Raw genomic sequence first — 21,654 nt, 5'->3', positions numbered from 1 at the left:
CCCAACAAAGAGGAGAGCAGAAGAGTTTTGGGTGTATGGCATAAACTCTGGTCAGAGGCAGTGAACACCCCCTCCTCTATTACACAAACTGGCTCAGCTGTAAAACCCTCCACCCCAGGAAAGCCACATCCACAGGACATTCATGTGAGGAGCAGCTGTGGGGGTGTCATAATCTATCAAAGACCCTCAAAGTGCTCCCCAGACTCATTCCTGAGGTCTTGAACCAGAGCATTGCATGTGATGCAAAGTGATGCAACAGATCCAGTCTTGCAATAGACAGTGTCAAACTTTCCCCCCTCAGGGGAGGTACCTAGGTGTTCCCATCTGGCTCAAACATATATTAATCCATTAAATTCTATGCCTTTGGTGGGGGACCTTCACCACCAAGAAGACCAGATGGAGAGGATCAACGGGATGACATTAAGATCCACAGAGGGGTGATATTTTCTACTTAATCTGTCTCTGTCACTCTTCCCATCACCCCGTTACAAACGAGTGTTTGAGATCACTTAAAAAATGATCAGCAAGGGTATTAGCAAAAAACAGATTTAATATTCAGTGAAAGCACGACAAATTCGTTGGCAAGATTCACTCTATTACTTACAGGACAGCTAAGGCACAACAAGGGAAAACAAGCAACAACAAAACCAAACAAAATCCAGGCAGTCAAAACAGAATTTAACTGAGAACTATCTAGGGGTGTGTGTGGGTGTGTGTTTAAGTGCGTGTGACAAAAGAAAGTGTGAGCAAGGATAAAAAGGAAAACAGCCTAAAAGCTTAACAGCACTCAACAGTACTTAACTTCTACCTTAAGCCTAACAATTTAACATAGGAAAACACTTAACTTATACCTAACTTCAACTTAATTTATAGCTTAACCTTAACAATCTAACAGAGGAGTAACACTTAGCAGCATTTAACCTAACTTTTAACTTTGATGTTGAACTTAGAAAAAGAACAACACTTAGTAGGATTTAGCTTATAACTATAACTTAACCTTAATTATAGGCCTAACTTTCTTAGGTATTTAAGGTACCTAAACATCTAAGAAAGCAACATTTCTCCCAGATTTGCTGTAACATATGTGGATGTTTATGCACTCAGAGAGAAAGAGTCAGTGTAAACAAGGTACCCATGAAAAATTCTCCTCAGAGGTCAGTGAAATACTTCAGATGCTTTTGCATCTCCCGATGGGTGAAGGATTTGGCCTCAAGAAATCTGGATATTGGCCCAGGATACGTTGCTTTTCAGCAGCCCTCCAAGTACAGCAAACTTAAGAGTCTGCTAGCTCTGAGAGGCATCCCACTCAGAGGGAGATTGCTGGTCGCAGCCCACTGCGGTCCAGGAGAGCTCAAAAGGGTCTAAGGGTCTCACTTTGGACTGGTGTTTATAGGGTCGCAAGAGAGTGGGCTTCAGTCATAACCATGTTTCATCCTGGCCACAGTTTGGGTTGGCACTTTCTTTGAAAGTGTGAGAACAGGAATGTTATGCCATTCAGGCAAGAAAAATACACTCCAAGGCTGATCATAAGGAAAATAGAAGCTTGTTAGACAACAGCAGTTCCTTGGGAGCAAGAGAGTGTTTCTGATAAGCTTGGGAAGAGCTGAGCCCATGTGCTGTTTTCAAGGCTGAGGCCTAACAAGCATTTATCAGATCACACTGCAACCTAGAAAGGAGGAGGTGGGAATGCACACCCCCCCATCTTTTTTTGTATTTCTTTCTCTTTCATTTACTGTTAAATAAAATAGATCAGTTTTTTGGTATCAATATTTAAATTAAATTTTAATCTTATTTTGGGGAATACACAAACCTGAGGTTCTTTCTGCAATTCATATTAAGTGGATCGTAACAATGACCCTCCCTGGAACCTCTGGCAGAAAACACCAGGGGAGACTCGATCTGGACCTCTAGTTTTTTGGAGTCAGGGATACAGAGGATCTGAGGCCCACTATACTCTAAGTGAAAAGAAGATACTGGAAGCTTATGGAGGGGTCTGAGCTGCTTTGGAGGTGATTAGTAATGAAGTACAGCTCCTCCTGGTATCCCAGTTATCTGTGCTGGGCTGTTTTTTTCTCTCTCTCTCCTTTTTATTACTGTTGGTCTTGCTATTACATTATATTTACTTTGTTTCAATTGTTGGACTGTTCTTGTCTCAACCCACAAGTTTTACTGTTTTTTCCTGATTGTCTTCCCCATCACACTGTTTGGGGGGGGAAGGCAGGTGGGAAAGCAGCTGTGTGGTGCTTGGTTGCTGGCTGGGGTTAAACCACAACAGCCACTGTATTCTACATTTTAAAAACCCATCTTAATAGTGTAAATTATTTTAGTTTTGTTTATCAGGTAGATGTTACAAAATATTTGTGATAACTGTATATTTAGGTCTCATTAAAATTTATGAAAATACTTTTCCTAGTACTCACATGCTCCCATCCCATATATGCAAGGTAAAATGCAATCTAATAGATGTATATATTTTCAATGGTCATTAAAAGGGGATGGTAACATTCCTCTTGTCCTGAATATTAAGTTTCCTTTAACAGGGAATAAGAACAGCCTTAATTTAAATTTTTCAATTAGATAACAAGGCTTGAAATAGCAGAAATGTAATAAAGTAAGATACCAAGCTGAAATCTGTAACAAACCGCTACACTATAGCTTACAGATCCATGTAGCTAACAGAACCATTCTTTCTTGGGGATGGTTCTGTGCAAGGCAAGGAGTTGGTCTTGATGATCCTTGTGGGTCCCTTCCAACTCAGGATATTCTGTGATTCTGTGATTCCTTTGCTTGTGAAGAGTGATACCTAGAAAGCCTGGAAGCCTTGCTCTCCTTCAGAACAAATTGAGACACATCATGCAGCAGCCACTGACAGAGTGCTGCAAAGGTGTTAAAACACTCAGGTCACTATATAATTTTCCACAATTTGGTTAGGAAAAAAAATTAGTTGTTACTCTTTTATTGAAAGACAACTCTATTTCCTGACTTTTCCACGAAAGCTGCTAAAAGAACAAAAATAGAAAGCAGTCCTATTGTTTAGGCTCCTGCAAAAGTTTTTAGCAATTACATATTTATATTGAGGGGTTGGCCTACACCTAGAGTTACCTAGGAATGCAAAACACATTGGGGAAGTATGAGAAATAGAATCATCATGTTAAAGTACCATTTAAAATAAGCAACAAATTTCAGACCTCAGTATTAACAATTTAAGTTTTAGCTTTTATGTTTAAACTTATTTCGTCAAAGAGAAAGGTTTTTATTTTGACTAAGTTTACTACTTTAAAACCTGTGCAATCTTAAAGCTGCCACCTTCTTAGAGTGAACGATTCACTACTTAAAGCCCACAGAACTGTAAAGCAGTAACCAAATTTCTCAGGTGGAAATGAGAAAACAAGCCCAGACTACAGTTCTGTTAAAGGCCCATTCTCAGGACTGCCATTCCTCCAAGTAATTCAGCAGCACAACCACCTTCTTAAGACAGTATTGGGTTTGTGTGCCCAGGTTATGGTAGGGGGCGGGAGGGGGCTACAGAGGTGGCTTCTGTAAGAAGCTGCCAGAAGCTTCCCCCATGTCCAACAGAGTCAATGCCAGCTGGCTCTAGGACAGACCCAGCAATGTCTTTCCCTTTTAAGAAGGAAAAAAAAGTTCTTGCACAGATGTTGTTACAGCCAAAGAAAAGTGGAGTAAGAATATGACAGAGGAACAACAATGCAGACACTAAGGTCAGTGGAGAAGGAGGGGGAGGAGGTGCTCCAGGTGCCAGAGCTGAGATTCACCTGCAGCCTATGGTGAAGACCATGGTGAGGACCATGGTGAAGCAGCTGTGCCCCTGCAGCGCAGAGATGACCACAAGGATGCAGAGATTCACCTGCAGCCCATGGAGGAGCCCCATGCCAGAGCAGGGGGATGCTTGAGAGGAGGCTGTGAACGAATGGGATGCCTGTGCTGGAGCAGGCTCCTGGCTAGGACCTATGGAGAGAGGAGCTCATGCTGGAGTAGGCTTCCTGGTTGGACTAGTGACCCCATGGGAGACCCATGCTGGAGCAGGCTGTGCCTGAAGGACTGAGCCTGTGGAAGAGTGACCCACATTGCATCAGTTTGTGGAGAAACTTTGCCTAGGGGATGGACTTATGTTGGAGAAGTTAATGGAGAACTATCTCCTGTGGGAGGGACTCTGTGATGGAGCAGGGGAAGGACTCCTCTCCCTGAGCAGCAGGAGAAGCAACATGTGATAAACTGACCTTAACGCCCATTCCTCATCCCCCTGCACCATTGGGGGGAGGAGGTAGAGCTGGGAAGGAGGGAGAGGTGAGGGGAAGGGCTATTTAAGATTTGTTTTGCTTCTCATACTGCTCTCATTTTCTTGGTAATAAATTCAATTTCCCCAAGTCAAGTCTGTTTTGCCTGTGATGTTAATTAGTGAGTAATCTTTTCCTGTCCTTGTCTCAACTCATGAACCTTTTGTAAGATATGTTTTTCTTTCCCCTGTCCAGTTACAGAGCAGAGTGATAGAGTAGCTTTGGTGGGTACCTGGCATCCAGTCAGTGTCAACCCACCACAAACATTTGCTTCCAGTAAGAGACCTTAAATCTCAAATTGTACCTTAAGTACTGCATTCAGTTTTGGGCCCCTCACTACAAGAAATGCATTGAGGTGCTGGTACATGTCCAAAGAAGGGCAACAAAGGCAGACCAAGCTGTGTGGTGCAGTCAACAGGCTGGAGGGAAAGGATGCCATCCAGAGGGACCTTGACATGCTTGAGACATGGGCCGATGCAAACCTCATGAAGATCAACAAAGCAAAGTGCAAGGTCCTACATGTGATAAATAGAGACCTTTTGTTCGCCTAAACATGTAGATGCGATGCTTTGCAAAACTGTGCTTTGCGAAATCAGGATGAGGTTGAAGGCTGCTGACGCTTGTATAATCATTTACGGCCTTGCGAGCTTTCTTGAATTCCAGAAAGTTACCAAGATAAACCTTAAAAGGAAACAGCGAAGAAAGGTCAAAAGGATAGGACTGAGGAAGACTCTTGATCTTCATCCCGCGACCACCAGAAGGCAGAAAAAGACCCCCTAGCAACTGGAGACACATGCGCAGAGACACCCGAGAAAGGACACGTAACCCGGAAGCCGTACCACTTAAAAGGGGGAACACGGAAATTGGAAGCGCGGCAGTTGGCAGAGCGGAGACTCCCCTGTTGCCCAGCACTGATTTTTTGCTTATTGCTTGCTTGCTGTAATTAATAAAATTTTCTTTGATTGAATCATATCACTCTCTTGAGTGCATTCATAACACTACACCTGGGTCACAGAAATCCCAAGCACACCTACAGATTGGGCAGAGAAGTGATTGAGGGCAGCCTTGTGGTGAAAGACCTGGGGGTGATAAAAAACTCACCATGATCCAGCAGTGAGCACTCACAGCCCAGAAAGCAATGGAATCCTGGGCTGCATCCAAAGGAACATGGCCAGCAGGTCAAGGGAGATGATTCTTCTCCTCTGCTCTTGTGAGACCCCACCTGGAGTACTGCATTCAGTTCTGCTGCCCTCAACATAAGAAGGGCATGGAACTATTGGAGCAAGTCCAGAGGAGGGACACTAAGTTGCTAACAAGGACTGGAACACCTCTCCTACTAAGACAGGCTGAGAAAGTTGAGGCTTGAAATACCTGAAAGAGAAGTATCAGGATGATTCCAAGGAAAAAAAGATCATTGCAGTAAGCTGGGCCCTGGCATATGCTTATCATACATTGCTGGATACTGTAGGGCAGCAAACAAGAGAAAGGGGACAGGGAGATAAATCAACAGTTACCCCAATTACTCAGGCTGCAGCCAACCTCCCAGTTACAAAGCTGGTAGCTAAACCAGACAGCAAGCCTCAACCAATGGCTGCTGCTACTAGCACGAGAAGTGGAAAGTGCACAGACAAAACCGATCGACCAGTGGATGATGATGATGATGATGCAGGAGAAGGACCCTCAACGCCTCCTGACACAAAACCAAGAGTCAAAGCAACTGGAACAATATCAGAAGCTAATATTGAGTCCTTTTCCCTAAAAGATCTTCGTGGCCTGAGGAAGGACTACACTCGACAACCTGATGAATCTATAATTAGTTGGTTAGTCCGTCTGTGGGATGCCGCTGGTGAAGCTACAGTTCTGGATGGCACTGAAGTGAGGCATCTGGGATCCCTGTCACACGATCCAGTTATCGACCAGGGGATGATGAGGGGGGCTAACCCTCACAGTCTCTGGGCACGGGTCCTGGAAAGTATAGCCCAAAGATATCTGTGTGTAGATGATCTCTACATGCAGCAAACACAGTGGAAAACCTTTGAACAAGGGATCCAACGCCTGAGAGAAATGGCAGTGGCAGAGATTGTCTTTTCAGATGACATACCAACTAAGAATCCAGACTTGGTGCCATGTACATCCGTGATGTGGTGAAAATTGGTACGACTTGGGCCACAAGAATACGCACCTGCTTCAGCAATGATGAAAGAGGATGAAAGGGGGGAGACCGTGCTGGATATGGCGAAGAAGCTTCGAGCATATGCAGATGCCGTGCATGGCCCCACACATGCAAGAATTGCAGCTGTAGAAACACGACTGCAGAAATTAGAAGATAAGATAGAGGAGAATCACAAGAAACTTAGAGAGGAGATTAAAGAGGACCTTCTCCAAATCTCAGCAGTACAGATCAGAGGTCCTGGCACACAACACAGACGTTCCCCAGATCGGGAGAGAAGGTATACCCCACGAGCTGAGCTGTGGTTCTTCCTGCGTGATTGCGGAGAAAACATGAGGAGATGGGATGGGAAATCTACTGCAGCTCTGGCACAACGGGTGCATGAATTGAAGGAAGAGTCACAAAGGAAGTTCCACCAAAAGGGAAGCAGCTCCAGTTGCCCGTAGCCGAACTGCCAGGTATGATGATGATGATGATGACATGTCCGATCCACTTGAAGGAACCTCCAAGACATATACCAAAGGAAAGAAGGATAACCAGGCTTAGAGGGGCCCTGCCTCTAGCCAGGTAGAGGCTAGGGAAAATCGTGTTTTTTGGACTGTGTGGATTCGTTCGCCTGGCACATCAGAACCACAAAGATATGAGGCCTTGGTTGACACTGGTGCACAGTGCATGCTAATCCCATCAAGACATGTGGGGGCAGAATCTGTTTCTATTGCTGGCGTGACAGGGGGATCGCAGGATTTTACCTTGGTGGAATTAGACGTGAGCCTGACTGGAATCTGTATCTCAGACTCCAACAGAAATGAGTGGAAGAAACACCCTATTGTGACAGGCCCAGAGGCCCCATGCATTTTGGGCATAGACTACCTCCGAAGTGGGTATTTCAAAGACCCAAAAGGATTCAGGTGGGCATTTGGGATAGCAGCTGTGGAGACAGAGGCTGTTCAGCAACTGAACACCTTGCCTGGACTGTCCAAGAATCCATCTACAGTAGGACTTCTGAAGGTGAAAGAACAGCCAGTACCAATTGCCACCTTGACAGTGCACCGCCGACAATATAGAACAACTCGAGATGCTGTGATTCCCATCCATAAGATGATCCGAGAGCTGGAGAGTCAAGGGGTGGTCAGCAAAACCCACTCACCCTTCAACAGCCCCATCTGGCCTGTGCGTAAATCTGAAGGAGAATGGAGATTGACTGTGGACTATCGTGCATTGAATGAAGTGACTCCACTGCTGAGCGCTGCCGTGCCAGATATGCTGGAGCTCCAGTACGAGCTGGAGTCCAAGGCAGCAAAGTGGTACGCCACTATTGACATTGCCAATGCATTTTTCTCCATTCCCCTGGCAGCAGAATGCAGGCCTCAGTTTGCCTTCACCTGGAGGGGAGTATGGATGCTAAATCTGAACCACAGTGCCTGTACAAATTACAGGCCGCATAGCTTTCTCAGTCCAGCCTGAGAAGTTTTAAGGAGGAATCAAAACAATCCTCAGGGACACAAAACAGCCTTGCAGGTGTTGTTTTCTATTCCTTGTTTTCCTTGCAGGAGAAAGTCAGGGGGTGGTGAACCCCACTGACCAATGATGGTGATGTGGTGATTTACTGACCAATAAGAGTTTCCTTTCTGTACTTTCCACGAACTAATCTATTTAACAAGCCTAGAGCAATAAACTAGAAGATTTCTCCTGTTCTGACTCCCTTGAGAGTCCGTGCCATTCTTTCCCGCCGTTCCCAATTAGAACGACAGGGGAGTGCAGTATACCTGGAACTGACTGCCCCACGGGTGGAAGCACAGCCCCACCATCTGCCATGGACTGATCCAGGCTGCCCTAAAAAAGGGTGAGGCTCCAGAACATCTACAGTACATAGATGACATCATTGTATGGGGGAACACAGCAGCAGAAGTGTTTGAGACAGGAGAGAAAATCATCCAGATCCTCCTGGAAGCTGGTTTTGCCATCAAGAAAAGCAAAGTTAAGGGACCAGCTCGTGAGATTGAGTTCCTGGGAGTAAAGTGGCAAGATGGACGGCATCAGATTCCTCCTGATGTCATCAACAAGATCACAGCAATGTCTCCACCAACTAATAAGAAGGAAACACAAGCTTTCTTAGGTGCCATAGTATGGATGCTAGCTTTGGAGCAGGCTGCAGGCCCCATGGCCTCTCAGTCCTGTCTGAGAAGCTGGCCTGGGAAATTCATAGGAGGATTTCAAAACAATCCTCAGAAACAGAAAACAACTGCCAGGTGCTGTTTGTCTGTCCTCTTGTTTTCCTTGCAGGAGAAAGTCAGGGGGTGGTGAACCCCACTGACCAATGATGGTGATGTGGTGATTTACTGACCAATAAGAGTTTCCTTTCTGTACTTTCCACGAACTAATCTATATAACAAGCCTAGAGCAATAAACTAGAAGATTTTCTCCTGTTGTGACTCCCTTGAGAGTCCATGTCTTTCTTTCCCGCTGTTCCCAATTGGAACAACACCATAGGGTTTTGGAGAATGCATATTCCTGAATACAGTCAGGTCGTGAGCCTTCTTTACCTGGTCACTCGGAAGAAGAATAATTTCCATTGGGTCCCTGAGCAGCAACAAGCCTTTGCTCAGATCAAGCAGGAGATCGCTCATGCAGTAGCCCTTGACCCAGTCAGGACAGGACCAGACGTGAAGAACGTGCTCTACTCTGCAGCTGGGAGCCATGGTCTGCCCTGGAGTCTTTGGCAGAAGGTGTCTGGTGAGACTCGAGGCCGACCACTGGGATTTTGGAGTCGAAGCTACAGAGGATCTGAAGCCCATTACACCCCAACAGAAAAATAAATTTTAGCAGCCTATGAAGGACTCCAAGCTGCCTCAGGGGTGATTGGCACAGAAGCACAACTCGTCCGGGCACCCCGACTACCGGTGCTAGGATGGATGTTCAAGGGAAAAATTCCTTCCACCCATCATGCAACCAGTGCCACATGGAGCAAGTGGATTGCTCTTATCATGCAGCACGCCCGTATTGGTAAACTGAATCACCCTGGGATTTTGGAAATAATTACAAACTGGCCTGAAGGTGAAAATTTTGGTCTCACAGATGAGGAACAAGAGGAACAAGTGACAAGGGCTGAAGAAGCTCCACCATATAACCAGCTGCCAGCAGAAGTGACACGCTATGCTCTTTTCACTGATGGTTCCTGTCGCATCGTAGGGATGAACTGGAAGTGGAAAGCAGCCGTATGGAGCCCCACACGACAGGTCGCAGAGGCCACTGAAGGAGAAGGTGGATCAAGTCAACTTGCGGAACTCAAAGCTGTTCAACTGGCCCTGGACATTGCTGAAAGAGAGAGGTGGTCCAAGCTCTACCTCTACACGGATTCATGGATGGTGGCCAATGCTCTGTGGGGATGGTTGGACAGGTGGAAAGAGGCTAATTGGCAGCATAGAGGAAAACCAATTTGGGCTGCTAAAGAGCGGAAAGATATTGCTACCAGGGTAGGGAGACTACCAGTGAAAGTCCGCCACATAGATGTCCATGTCCCCAAGAATAGAGCTAATGAGGAACACCAAAATAATAAGCAGGTAGATCAGGCTGCCAAGATATAAGTGTCAAAAATAGATTTGGATTGGGAACATAAGGGAGAGTTGTTCCGAGCTTGATGGGCTCATGATGCCTCAGGTCATCAGGGTAGAGATGCCACCTATAAGTGGGCACGAGACCGAGGGGTGGATTTAACCATGGACAGCATTTCTCAAGTTATTCATGACTGTGAGACATGTGCTGCGATCAAGCAGGCCAAGCAGTTGAAGCCCCTCTGGTACGGTGGGTGGTGGTCCAGATACAAGTATGGGGAGGCCTGGCAGATTGACTACATCACACTTCCCCAAACCCGCCAAGGCAAGCACTATGTGCTCACCATGGTAGAAGCCATCACAGGATGGTTGGAAACCTACCCTGTGCCTCATGCTGCTGCCCAGAACACCATCCTGGGACTTGAAAAGCAGGTCCTTTGGAGGCATGGCACCCCTGAGAGGATTGAGTCAGACAATGGGACTCATTTCAAGAACAGCCTTATAAACAGCTGGGCTAGGGAACATGGCATTGAGTGGGTGTACCATATCCCTTATCATGCACCAGCAGCTGGGAAAGTGGAGAGGTACAATGGACTGTTAAAAACCACCTTAAAGGCACTGGGTAGAGGATCTTTTAAAAACTGGGAGCAACATCTAGCAAAGACCACCTGGTTAGTCAACACCAGAGGTTTCACCAACCAAGCAGGTCCTGCCCAGTCTGAGTCTTTGCATGTAGTAGATGGAGACAAAGTCCCAGTGGTACATGTCAGAGGTCTGCTAGGGAAGACGGTTTGGGTCAATTCTGCCTCGAGCACAGACAAACCCATTTGTGGGGTTGTCTTTGCTCAAGGACCAGGTTGTACATGGTGGATAATGCAGAGAGATGGAACAACACGATGTGTACCTCAGGGAGACCTGATCATTGGGTAAAAGGTTACTGCCATTGTCTGTACATTAAACCATGCAGACATGAAATAGAAGGAAATGTCTAAGTGTAGAAGGTATGAGCAAGTGAAAGATGGTGTTTTGAGTGAGTAAAATGAGAGAGTGGGGAATCCTGCAGCTCTCCAGCGTGGGGGTCTGGATTCGGTAGCTTGGTGTGGGGCGTGACAGGGGCATGATGGATATATTGCTTGTATTTTTTGGGTGGAACAGAGGGGAAGTTTTTATGTATGCAAATGTGTGCAGAATTAGAATGTTAGTTTTGGCAGTAAGTCGACAATATGGGGATAAGGGGTGGAATGTCCTGGGTTGATTATGATGTTAAATTGTATCCCCATTTGTCCACCTAACCCAGACACTGGTTTTGTATTCTTAAAATTCCGTCTGAGAGTAAAAGTGAGTGGAAAAGAAGCACCGAGTCTGTTATCAGAGACTGTACTTGCTCCCCCCGCATCGGGAGTTTTGGCTACAGCACAGACAGACAAGAGACAGATCGCCTTGGCTTTCCAACTAGCCAGAGCAGAGAGGTCTTCCTGGACTGTTTCCTTTCCCTTTTTCTGAAACGAATCGAACCTGCTCTGAACTGGGGACTTGGGGGAGCACCGGAAGCTTGCACCCGTGGACTACCGGGAGCCCAGCCTGGGCAGTGTCATTTTCCAGCGCCAGAGGGACTGATAACAGAGCGAACACCCACAGGAAAGAGACCCTCTGGAGTTTGTCATCTCTTCGGAATGGCGAGAGGTTTTGTAATTTGATATCGTTCATTCTTGTGCTGGGTAGTGCTGTGCCTGTGAAATAAACAGGTTTTTTCTCTTCTCTCAGAGAAATCTCTTCCTGAACCGGTTGGGGGGTGGGAGAAAAGGGCCACGTGGGTTTGCTTGCTGGGGGGAGCCCCATTGGAGGTTTTCTCCCAAATTTGCCCTAAACCAGGACAAAACGGTTCTGCTTTGCTGGCATAGCATATTTCTCAATCCCCACACACCTCTGCCCTGGCAGCATGGGTACATGACTTGAGTGGAAGAACAACCACTGCAGGAAATTCTTGAAGGATAAATGCTGCTCCAGTTTCCAGTGGGAAAGTCCTCTGAAAGAATGGATGAGCTGATGTTGCGTTCAATCCTCTTGAAGGGACCTCCATGTCATATTTACAAGAAGTGAGCAACAAGGACTATGACCAGAACTAGAGGGGCTCTTCCTCCAGACAGGTGGAGGAAAGGGACAATCAGATCTATTGGACTGTGTGGATGTGATGGTTTGGCACATCAGATTCACAAGAGTGCAAAGCTTTAGTTGACACTGGTGCACAATGTATCCCGATGCCATTAAGATATATAGGGGTAGAATCCATCTCTATTTCTAGAGTGACAGGGGGATCCCAACAGCTGACTGTAATGGAAGCTCAAGTGAGCCTGACCAAGAATCAATAGCACTAACACCCCACTGTGACTGGTCCAGAGGCCCTGTTTATCCTTAACATATATTACCTCAGGAGAGAGTATTTCAAAGACCCAAAGGGGAATTGTTGGGCTTTTGGGATAGCTGCATTGGAGACAGAGGGAATTAGTTGAATCCCTTGACCGTGCTCGCAGAGGACCCTTCTGCTGTGAGACTGCTAAGGGTTGAAGAACAACAGGAACCAATCACTACCAAAACAGTGCACTGTCAACATTACAGCAATAAACGGGACTCGGTGACTGCCATCCACTAGATAATTCATGAACTGGAGAGTCAGGGAGTGGTCACCAAGATTCACTCATCCTTTAACAGTACTGTATGGCCAGTGTGTAAGTCTAACAGAGTGGAGACTGACAGTGGACTGTGACAGCTATAGCTGGTCTATAAGCTGCAGATAATTTGGCTTAACAGATGCCAGCTTGACCAGCCTAGCTCATTAAGAGAAACAAGTCCCCAGACACAATAATGATAGGTCAGATTGAAACCCAAACAGGGGACCTCAGACAATCCCTTTGAAACACAGATGCACCCCATATAGATGCTGAAAGCAAGCAGGGAGCACAGAGCCTGTGTGAAACTAAGTCACAGAAGGTTCTCACTCTGGCCTGAGAAAGCATAAGGAAGTATCCAAACAGTCCTTGGAGAAGGACAACAACCTTTTCAGGTGTTGTTTAGGATCCTTGTTGTTTACTTGCAAGAAACAGTCAAGGGGTGGTATTCCCCAATTGTCCAATGATAGTGATGTGTTGGTTTTATGACCAATGAGAGGTTTACCTCTTGGACCTTCTCGGACTTATCTATAAAAGAAGATCTGGAATAATAAAATTTGCTCTCTTCAGCAACCCAGCTATGAGACTCAGTGTCATACTTTCTGCCGTTCCTAATATAGTGTGACACACCCCATATCATTGACCAGTGACCTGGATGGAGATAAGACCTTTGACTAATCATGTCTGTAAGCGTGGGAAATTTGAAAGCCCTATAAAAAGAGCTGCCTGACAATAAACTCAGAACTGTTGCTGCATGAAACTAGTGTGAGCTTGTTGCTTCTTCTGTCTCCAACATCAGCGTAACAGTGGACTGGCTATCGTGGCCTGAATGAAGTCACAGCACCACTACGTGCTCCTGTGCTGGACACACTGGAATTTCAGTATGAACTGAAGTCCAAGGCAGCTAAGTGGTGCCACCACTGACATTGTGAATGCATTTTTTCTCCATTCCTTTGGCAGCAGAGTACAGGCCACAGTTTGCTTTCACCTGGACAGGCATCCAGTACACCTGGAACCGACTGCCCCAGGGGTGGAAACACAGTCCCACTATTTGCTATGGACTGATCCAGGCTGTACTGCAAAAGGGTGAGGCTCCAGAACACTTGAAGTACACTAATGACATCATTGTATGGGGAACATAGCTGAAGTTGCTTTTGAATATGGGAAAAGATGATCCATATCCTCCTGAAGTCCAGTTTCACCATAAAACAAATAAGGTCAAGGGTCCTGCCCAGGAAATCCAGTTTTTAGGACTAAATGGCAAGATGGACATCCTCAGATTGCAATGCATGTGGTCAACAAAATAGCAGCTATGTCCCCACTGACCAGCAAGAAGGAAACACAGGCTTTCCTAGGTGCTGTGGGTTTTTGAGTATGAGCATTCCAAATTACAGTCAGATTGCAAACCCTCTCTATCATGCCCTGGAAGAAGCACTATTTCAAGTGGTGTCTTGAACAACAACAAGCTTTTGAAAAAGTTAAATGGAAGATTGTTCATGCAGTAGCCCTTGGGCCAGTCAGGATAGGACAGGATGTGAAATATGTGCTCTACACCACAGATGGGGAGAATGGTCCTTTCTTGTGGTCTATGGCAAAAAGTACCCAGGGAGACTACAAGACAGCCCCTGGGGTTCTGGAGTTGGTGATACAAAGGATCCATGTCCTGTTATAGCCCAACAGAAAAAGAGATCCTGGCAGCTTATGAAGGGGTTTGAGCTACTTCAGAAGTGACTGGCACCAAAGCAGTTCCTCCTGGCACCTCAACTGCCAGTGCTGGGCTGGACGTTTACAAGGAAAATCCCTTCCACACATCATGCCACTGATGCCATGTGGCATAAGTGGGTCATGCTGATTGCATAGCGAACTTAAATAAGAAATCCCAGTCCCCCAGGGATCTTGGAGACCATCACAAACTGACCTGAAGGTGAAAATTTTGGACTATCATCATCAGAGTAGGAAGAGCAGGTGACATGGGCTGAGGAGGCCCCATCATATAATCAGCTACTAGAAGATGAAAAGCCAAAGCTAGTGAGGGACGAGGTGGATCAACAATGGACAGGTGGATTGAGCTGCCAAGATTCTAGTGTTTCAGGTCGATCTGGACTGGCAACATAAGGGTGAATTATTTCTGGCTCAGTGGACCCATGACACCCAAGGTCATCAGGGAAGAGATGCAGCATACAGATGGGGTCATGATTGAGAGGTGGACTTAATCATGGGATGCCTAAAGATTTTTAACTTTTTTATATAATTGAAGCTTTGTACATTTTTAATACATAGCTGTATAGTATCTAGCACTTTCTTACACTTTAGAACAGTAATTACTCTTTCTCACATATTATGTCACACTGTTGAAATTCTATTTAGTCTTATTTTAAATAAAAGAATTTCTAACAAGGACATCCTCTTTTGCACCAGCACTCGGGAGACATAACAAGATATAGGGCTAAGAATCCCTTGGGGGGACTCCAGTGGGGCAGGTCCAAGGGTGGGTTACCAGCGTGGGTACGGAGGAGCCCGCTGGGCCCGAGATACTGGCTCTCCCCTGGAGGGGAGATACTTCTCTGTGAGAGAGACACAATGTGTTGCTCCCAGGGGTCTTTGAGTTAGATATGTTAAACTGTTGTGTTTCATTGGTGTTCTCCCCTGCTGTCCCACCCCGATACAGGTATCTCGGGCTTCCCCCCGCCCCTCTCCTTCCCCATAAATATCCCGGGTTTTCCCCTGTTTGGTAGATTTGCTGTTACTGGCACCCTTCACCGGAGCTCTGCCTAAATAAAGGTTGTGCCTCGGTGGAACGCTGGACCAGCTATCTCGTCCCTGCTTCCCGTGTTGCCTGCCCGCCGCCACCGAGCTGAGATGAGCTGAAATCACTATACTATTACTGAGCTGAGCTGGAATCACTCAACTGCTCGAAGCTGCTCACATGCGCTTCGGGCCAGCCTTTCTCAAGGCTGCTTCTGGAGAAGTCGCGGCGCTCCGGGCTTTCCGCTGCCGCGGCAACCAGGGCAACCCCTCTCCTATTGGATGTACTTGCTAGATATACTAATTGGTTAAACTTATAAAAATTGTGAAAATTCGATCCTGCACGTGTGCATAGGTATATTTTATGCACTTGAAAGCCTTCATTAAAAAACTGTTCTTTACGTTATCAATTCTAATATAATTTGGAAAGCTTTTATTCTGATCTTAGGCAATACATGGATACCACTTCCCAGGTTATCCATTGTTGTAGTGCATCTAAAAATCTTGGTATCTCCCAAGGGTAAAACTCACCTCTGGTTTGTGTAATGTTAGTTCCTACCTGAAAACCTTTTTCCCTTCCCCCTTCCCATTGGCTGTGACCTCCCTGTATCCCCCGATCACCCCCACCCCCTAGTATAAGAGATAAGACCCAAGGCATTTCAGTCTCTTTCTTGCCCCGGATGGATGACAGACAATAAACCCGGGATTACTCTGTGCAAGTTTGGGCCTCCTGTGTCTAGATACTTTGAGTCCGTGTTGTATCCACTCCAGGACCCCCTCCGCCCCCCATGTTCCAAGAAGAGTGGGGTTCTCATCACGGGGGGTGGGACAGAGGGGTCCCCCCGAGAGAGGATTGCAACAATCCATAACTGTGAAACATGCACTGTGATCAAGCAGGGCCAAGTGGGTAAAGCCCCTGTGGTATGGGGGATGTTGGTTGAAATAGAAATATGGGGAAGGCCTGGCACATCCATTATGTCATTCTTCTGCAAACCCACCACGACAAGTGTTACATGCTGACAATGGGGGAAACAATCACTGGATGGCTGGAGATGTATCCTGTGCCTCACACCATGGCCTGAAACACCATCCAGGGCCTTGAAAAGCAAGTCCTGTGGTGACATGGCACCCCAAAAAGAACTGGCATCAGACAATGGAACTAATTTCAAAAAAAGCCTCATAGACACCTGGGCCAGAAAACACAGGATTAAGTATCTCGGTTTGGCATTAATTGATCTTTGGTGAAGATGAAAAAATCAGCCACAGAAGTGATTTTTAGTGGGAAGCTGCTAATAGCTTCTCATGTGCTTGGCAAACCCAATCTCTGGCTACCTCTGAGAACTGACACACTGCTAAGCCAATCAGAAAAGCTAGAAATGCTTTTATGATAACATATTTAAGAAAGAAGAAACCACAGGAAGTTCTCTTTCTTTTTGCCCTTGCAAAGGCAGCCAGTGTGGCTGGGGCCCATCCTTGAGGCAGGGGCCGCTGGGCCCCCACGTGGCCCCGGTCTGGGCCCCGTCCCAGCTAGGCGGCCAAGGTCCTGACACCGGAGAGCCATCCCGGTGCCACGAGACTCTGAGATCCTGCTGCCAGGGAGCCATCCTGGCACCGCAAGCAATTATGCAGCCGAGATCAACACCAGGAGAAGTTCTGTGGCCGCTGCCCAGCAGGAATCACATGACCAGCAGCGAGAGGCAGAACAAGCAATTTTCCCATGCAAAGCCTAGATGGAATTTTGATACATGGCATGAAAAAAATTGTGCTGAAGTTATAATAATATCATCTGATAAGAATCCTAGTGTATTTCCAGGAAATCTTCGTCTGACGAGATTATAGTGATATGCACCAAAGCTAGCATGAATATTTGTCTGCAAGGAGTGTATTTCCAGGAAACCTTTATGAAAATTTACTATTGTATTTTGATTATGGAATAAATTATTTTTATTAATCAAATTGGCTATTCCATTTATAACAGACTGGTGACCCTGACGTGATCAACTTTGGGTCTGCGGCTCTTCCTCTCCAATCAGGAGGCGCCCCACTACTTATTAGTGGCCTGACAGTGTGGGAGATCAGCAACCCCGTTGCATCTGAACACTGAATTAAAGTAGAAGCCATAAGCAAAAGAGAGAGAGAGAGAAACGAGCTCGGTGCCCCCAGGGGCCCAGGAAGGACCCAAAGAGAGGTCCTCAGAACTGCGGTATATTCTACTCGTAATTCTATGTGCACAAAGACCCACGCAGGAAACAGGAGATCATAAGTACCATTGGTTGAGTAAATGTGACAGAGCGTATAAATGAGACGTGACGTAGTCATGAAGTGAATGCAGACTCCTGATAAGCCACAGTTCCTATATCCCATGAGGGATAAGGTCGGTAAAGGGAGGAAGCGATTTTGAAAGGGGTCATTACATACGTAAAATCCAAATTTTGGGAGAAGGAGTTCGGACATTGGTCATGGTGGGGCTGAAAGGAAAGGTACGCTCTCAGAAATCGAGGGACGGGTAAACCTTTTAGCCTAGGACTGGGAAGGTCCAGGGGAGACAAAAGAAGAGACAATAAAAGGGAGCATATTACCGGTCGGAACTCCACGGGACAGTCCCCCACCGGCTGGAAGATCGGTAACATGGAAACTGAACTAATTTGGTACAGTAAGTACCAGGCAATTGAAAATCAGTGCGTGTGACTGAGCAAAACATAACAGAAGTTGCAGAGCAATTGTAAATCCCATAGAAGTGTGGGGGTTTTTTCAGTATCCTAATAAGAACCTAGACACTGAGAGGAGAAGTGATTGAGAATCAGACTGAAACATTTAGTAAAATGGGTCAGAGAAAAAGTAAAGCCCAGAAAAGGTTCCAAGAAAAGTCCTCAGGAGAAAGGAGGAGGGAAATCCCAAAAATAACACCAGATAGCCCACTGGGGTTCTTGTTAAAAAACTGGGAAGATTGGCCCTCAGGAGAAGGGAAATCTAAAGAGAAGGTGATTCATTGTTTTATGGAAGCTTGGCGGGGGCAAACAGATTAGAAGCCATTTGATCTGGCCCATGTTTGGGTCCTTCGAGGATTGGGTGTGTCAAACTCTAAATATTTATGTAAATAGTAAAGAACCATCAGATCAGGAGGAGAGAGACTATGCAAAGTTATGGATAGGATCAGCAGCTAGGTTATTTACCATTAAGACCAGAAAGCCAATTGAGACTGAGAACGAGACTCGGGATCCACTTGAAAATCTACCACCCCCATACCTAAAACCTCAGCCTCAGCTCATTCAGCCTCCACAATTGCCGACCCAACCCCCACCTCAGCCTGTGTAGACCATGAGACCAACGGCTTCCCCTAAGGCTACTTGTTCTCCCCCTCCAAGGAGGACATGGAAGAAAATAAGAGAAAAAATTAGTAGTGAAAATAGTGAGAATGACAAAGATAGGGAAAAGGGACATAACTTTTTCCCGCTGAGGGAAGTACTGACAGTGATGGGGGTGATCAGATATGTTAATGTCCCCCTTAATACTGGGGATGTCCGAGCCTTCAAAAAGGAGATGGGTAAGTTGATGGATGACCCCCTGGGGGTGTCAGGTTAGACCAGTTTTTGGGACCCAGTATGTATACGTGGGATGATATGCAGGCTATACTAAGGACATTGTTTACTACTGAGGAGAGAGAAATGATAAGACAGGCAGGGATGAGAGAATGGGAGCACTGAAATCCACGAGGGGTACCTGGAGACCAGAAGTGGCCGAACCAAAGACCTGGGTGGGATGCTCAGACAGAAGGGGGTAGTCGAAATATGACAGATTTACGGGATATGATAATACAAGGGGTCCGGGAAGCTGTCCCCTGAGGGCAGAACATTAGCAAAGTATTTGGAGAATGTCAGGGGAGAGATGAATCTCCTACAGACTGTCTTGAGAGATTGCAAAAAAGACTGCAGATGTATTCAGGAGTAGACCCTAATTCTCCAATAGAAGCGTTGTTAAAAACACAATTTGTAGCAAAATCATGGGAAGATAAACGAAAGAAACTCGAGAAGTTGGAGAAATGGCAGGAGAGAGGGTTACAGGTATTGTTGAGAGAAGCTCAGAAGGTTTATGTAAGGAGGGATGAGGAAAAACAGAAGGTTCAAGCAAAAGTATTAGTTGCAGCTGTTAGGGAATTTCAAAAGCAAGAGCCCCCCTGAAGCCCTGTAAGATCAGCACAGAACCAGGGAGGCCAAAAGAAGCAGTTTGTCCCATGGAAAGGGACATCAGTGAGTCCTCAAAATGGATGTCTTGAATGCTATTATTGCAAGAAGAAAGGGCATCTCAAAAAGAATTGTAGAAAAAGAATGCAGGATGAGAGGATCTTTCAAAAGGACTAGGGGCATCAGGAGCTCTTTATTTTGGGGTCCAAACCACCACCCGAGCCCTTGATAAAATTAAAAATAGGACCCCAAAAGGAAGAGGTATTTTTTTCTGATTGATACGGGGGCCGAACGGAGTACTGTCCAAAAATTGCCAAGAGGATGCATAAGAAGTAAGGATACAATGATGGTAGTAGGGGCAAAAGGGGAACCCTTTAAGGTCCCAGTTATTAAAGATGTAGAAATAGAGTCAGAAACTAAGATTTGTTTAGGAAATATGTTGCTGGTTGAGGAAGCAGATTATAATTTATTAGGAAGAGATCTGATTGTAGCTCTGGGAATAAGCTTGACAGTACAGGGAAAAGATCTCGTAGTAAGCCTGTACAGACTAACTCAAGAGGATGAGAGTAAAATTGATCCCCAAGTCTGGCACACTCAAGGAGAAGTCAGAAGGTTGGAAATGGAGCCAATTTCCATTGAAATACAAAGGCCAGAGGACCCAATTAGGGTCAAACAATATCCCATTTCTATGGAAGGGAGAAAGGGATTAAAACCTGTAATTGATGAATTGATAAAAAGGGGGACTCTGGAGCCTTCTATGTCAAGGCACAACACCCCCATCTCGCCAGTACGGAAAACTGATGGAACCTATAGGTTAGTTCAGGATCTGAGGACAGTCAAGAAAAGAACAAAAACATGTTTTCCAGTGGTTGCAAACCCATAAACCCTTCTGAACCAAATTTCTCCTGAAGACACCTGGTATAGTGTAATAGATCTGAAAGATGCCTTCTGGACTTGCCTATTAGCAAAAAACAGTCTGGATTATTTTGCCTTTCAGTGGGAGGATCCGGAGACAAAGAGGAAACAACAACTTAGGTGGACAGTGCTCCCCCAGGGGTTTGTCGATTCTCCCAATTTATTTGGACAAGCACTGGAGCAGCTATTAAGTCAGTTTGTGCCAACAGAGGGAACCAAGCTCTTGCAGTATGTTGATGACTTATTAATAGCTGGTCAGAAGGAGGAAGAAGTAAGGGCAAACACAATAGCATTATTGAATTTCTTAGGAAAGAAGGTATTAAAGGTATGAAAATAGAAGTTACAGTTTACTGAACCAGAGGTAAAGTACCTAGGGCATTGGATCACAAAAGGGAAAAAGAAATTAGACCCTGAAAGAGTGGCGGGAATTGTTGCATTACCACCCCCCCGCAGTCAAAAAGAGAAGTTAGCTACTGGGAATTTTGGGGTATTGCAGGCAATGGATAGAAGGGTATAGTAAGAAGGTAAAATTCTTATATGAGAAATTGACTACTGAGAGAGTAAAATGGACAAGAGCAAGAAGAAAGAGGATTTAGAGAATTAAAGGAGGCTCTTGTAACAGCTCCAGCATTAAGCCTTCCTGATGTAAGGAGGCAGTTTCAGCTGTTTGTAGATGCTGGCAACTATACTGCTCATGGAGTATTAACGCAGGATTGGGCCGGAACTAAAAAACTTGTGGGGTATATGTCGAAGCTCTTAGACCCCATAAGCCAAGGCTGTCCCACTTGCTTACAAGCAATAGTAGCAGTGATACTATTAGTAGAAGAGGCCAAAAAGATCGCCTTTGGAGCCCCTCTGGTAGTATATACCCCCCACAAAGTAAGAAGCATTTTGCAACAGAAAGCAGACAAATAGCTCACAGATGCTAGGCTTTTAAAATATGAGGCTATACTAATTCATTCACCTGACCTGGAATTACGAGTAACTACTGCTCAGAATACAGCACAGTTCATATTTGGTGAGCCATTGGAGGTATATAATCATAATTGTGCAGAGGTGGTAGAATTACAAACGAAGATAAGGCCAGATTTGGAAGAAGAGGAACTAGAGGAAGGGGAAAAGTGGTTTGTG

General features: G+C 45.7%; 1 protein-coding gene and 1 pseudogene across 8 annotated transcripts in view; one reads left to right on the top strand and one right to left on the bottom strand.

Annotated features, from left to right (window-relative positions):
* The window catches only part of LOC148183418 (vasculin-like), a 120,951-nt gene that overhangs the window by 26,709 nt on the left and 72,588 nt on the right, over window positions 1-21,654 (bottom strand). The window lies entirely within an intron of this gene.
* LOC148183419 (uncharacterized) lies at window positions 5,883-19,837 on the top strand (annotated as a pseudogene).

The sequence above is a fragment of the Pseudopodoces humilis genome, chromosome 12 (genome assembly GCF_049639895.1).
Source record: "Pseudopodoces humilis isolate 2021_Gansu_Grassland_sample_001 chromosome 12, ASM4963989v1, whole genome shotgun sequence".
In the NCBI taxonomy this organism is placed as follows: domain Eukaryota; kingdom Metazoa; phylum Chordata; class Aves; order Passeriformes; family Paridae; genus Pseudopodoces; species Pseudopodoces humilis.
The sequence above is the reverse complement of the archived record's forward strand: the minus strand, read 5'-3'. Positions and strand labels throughout refer to the sequence as shown.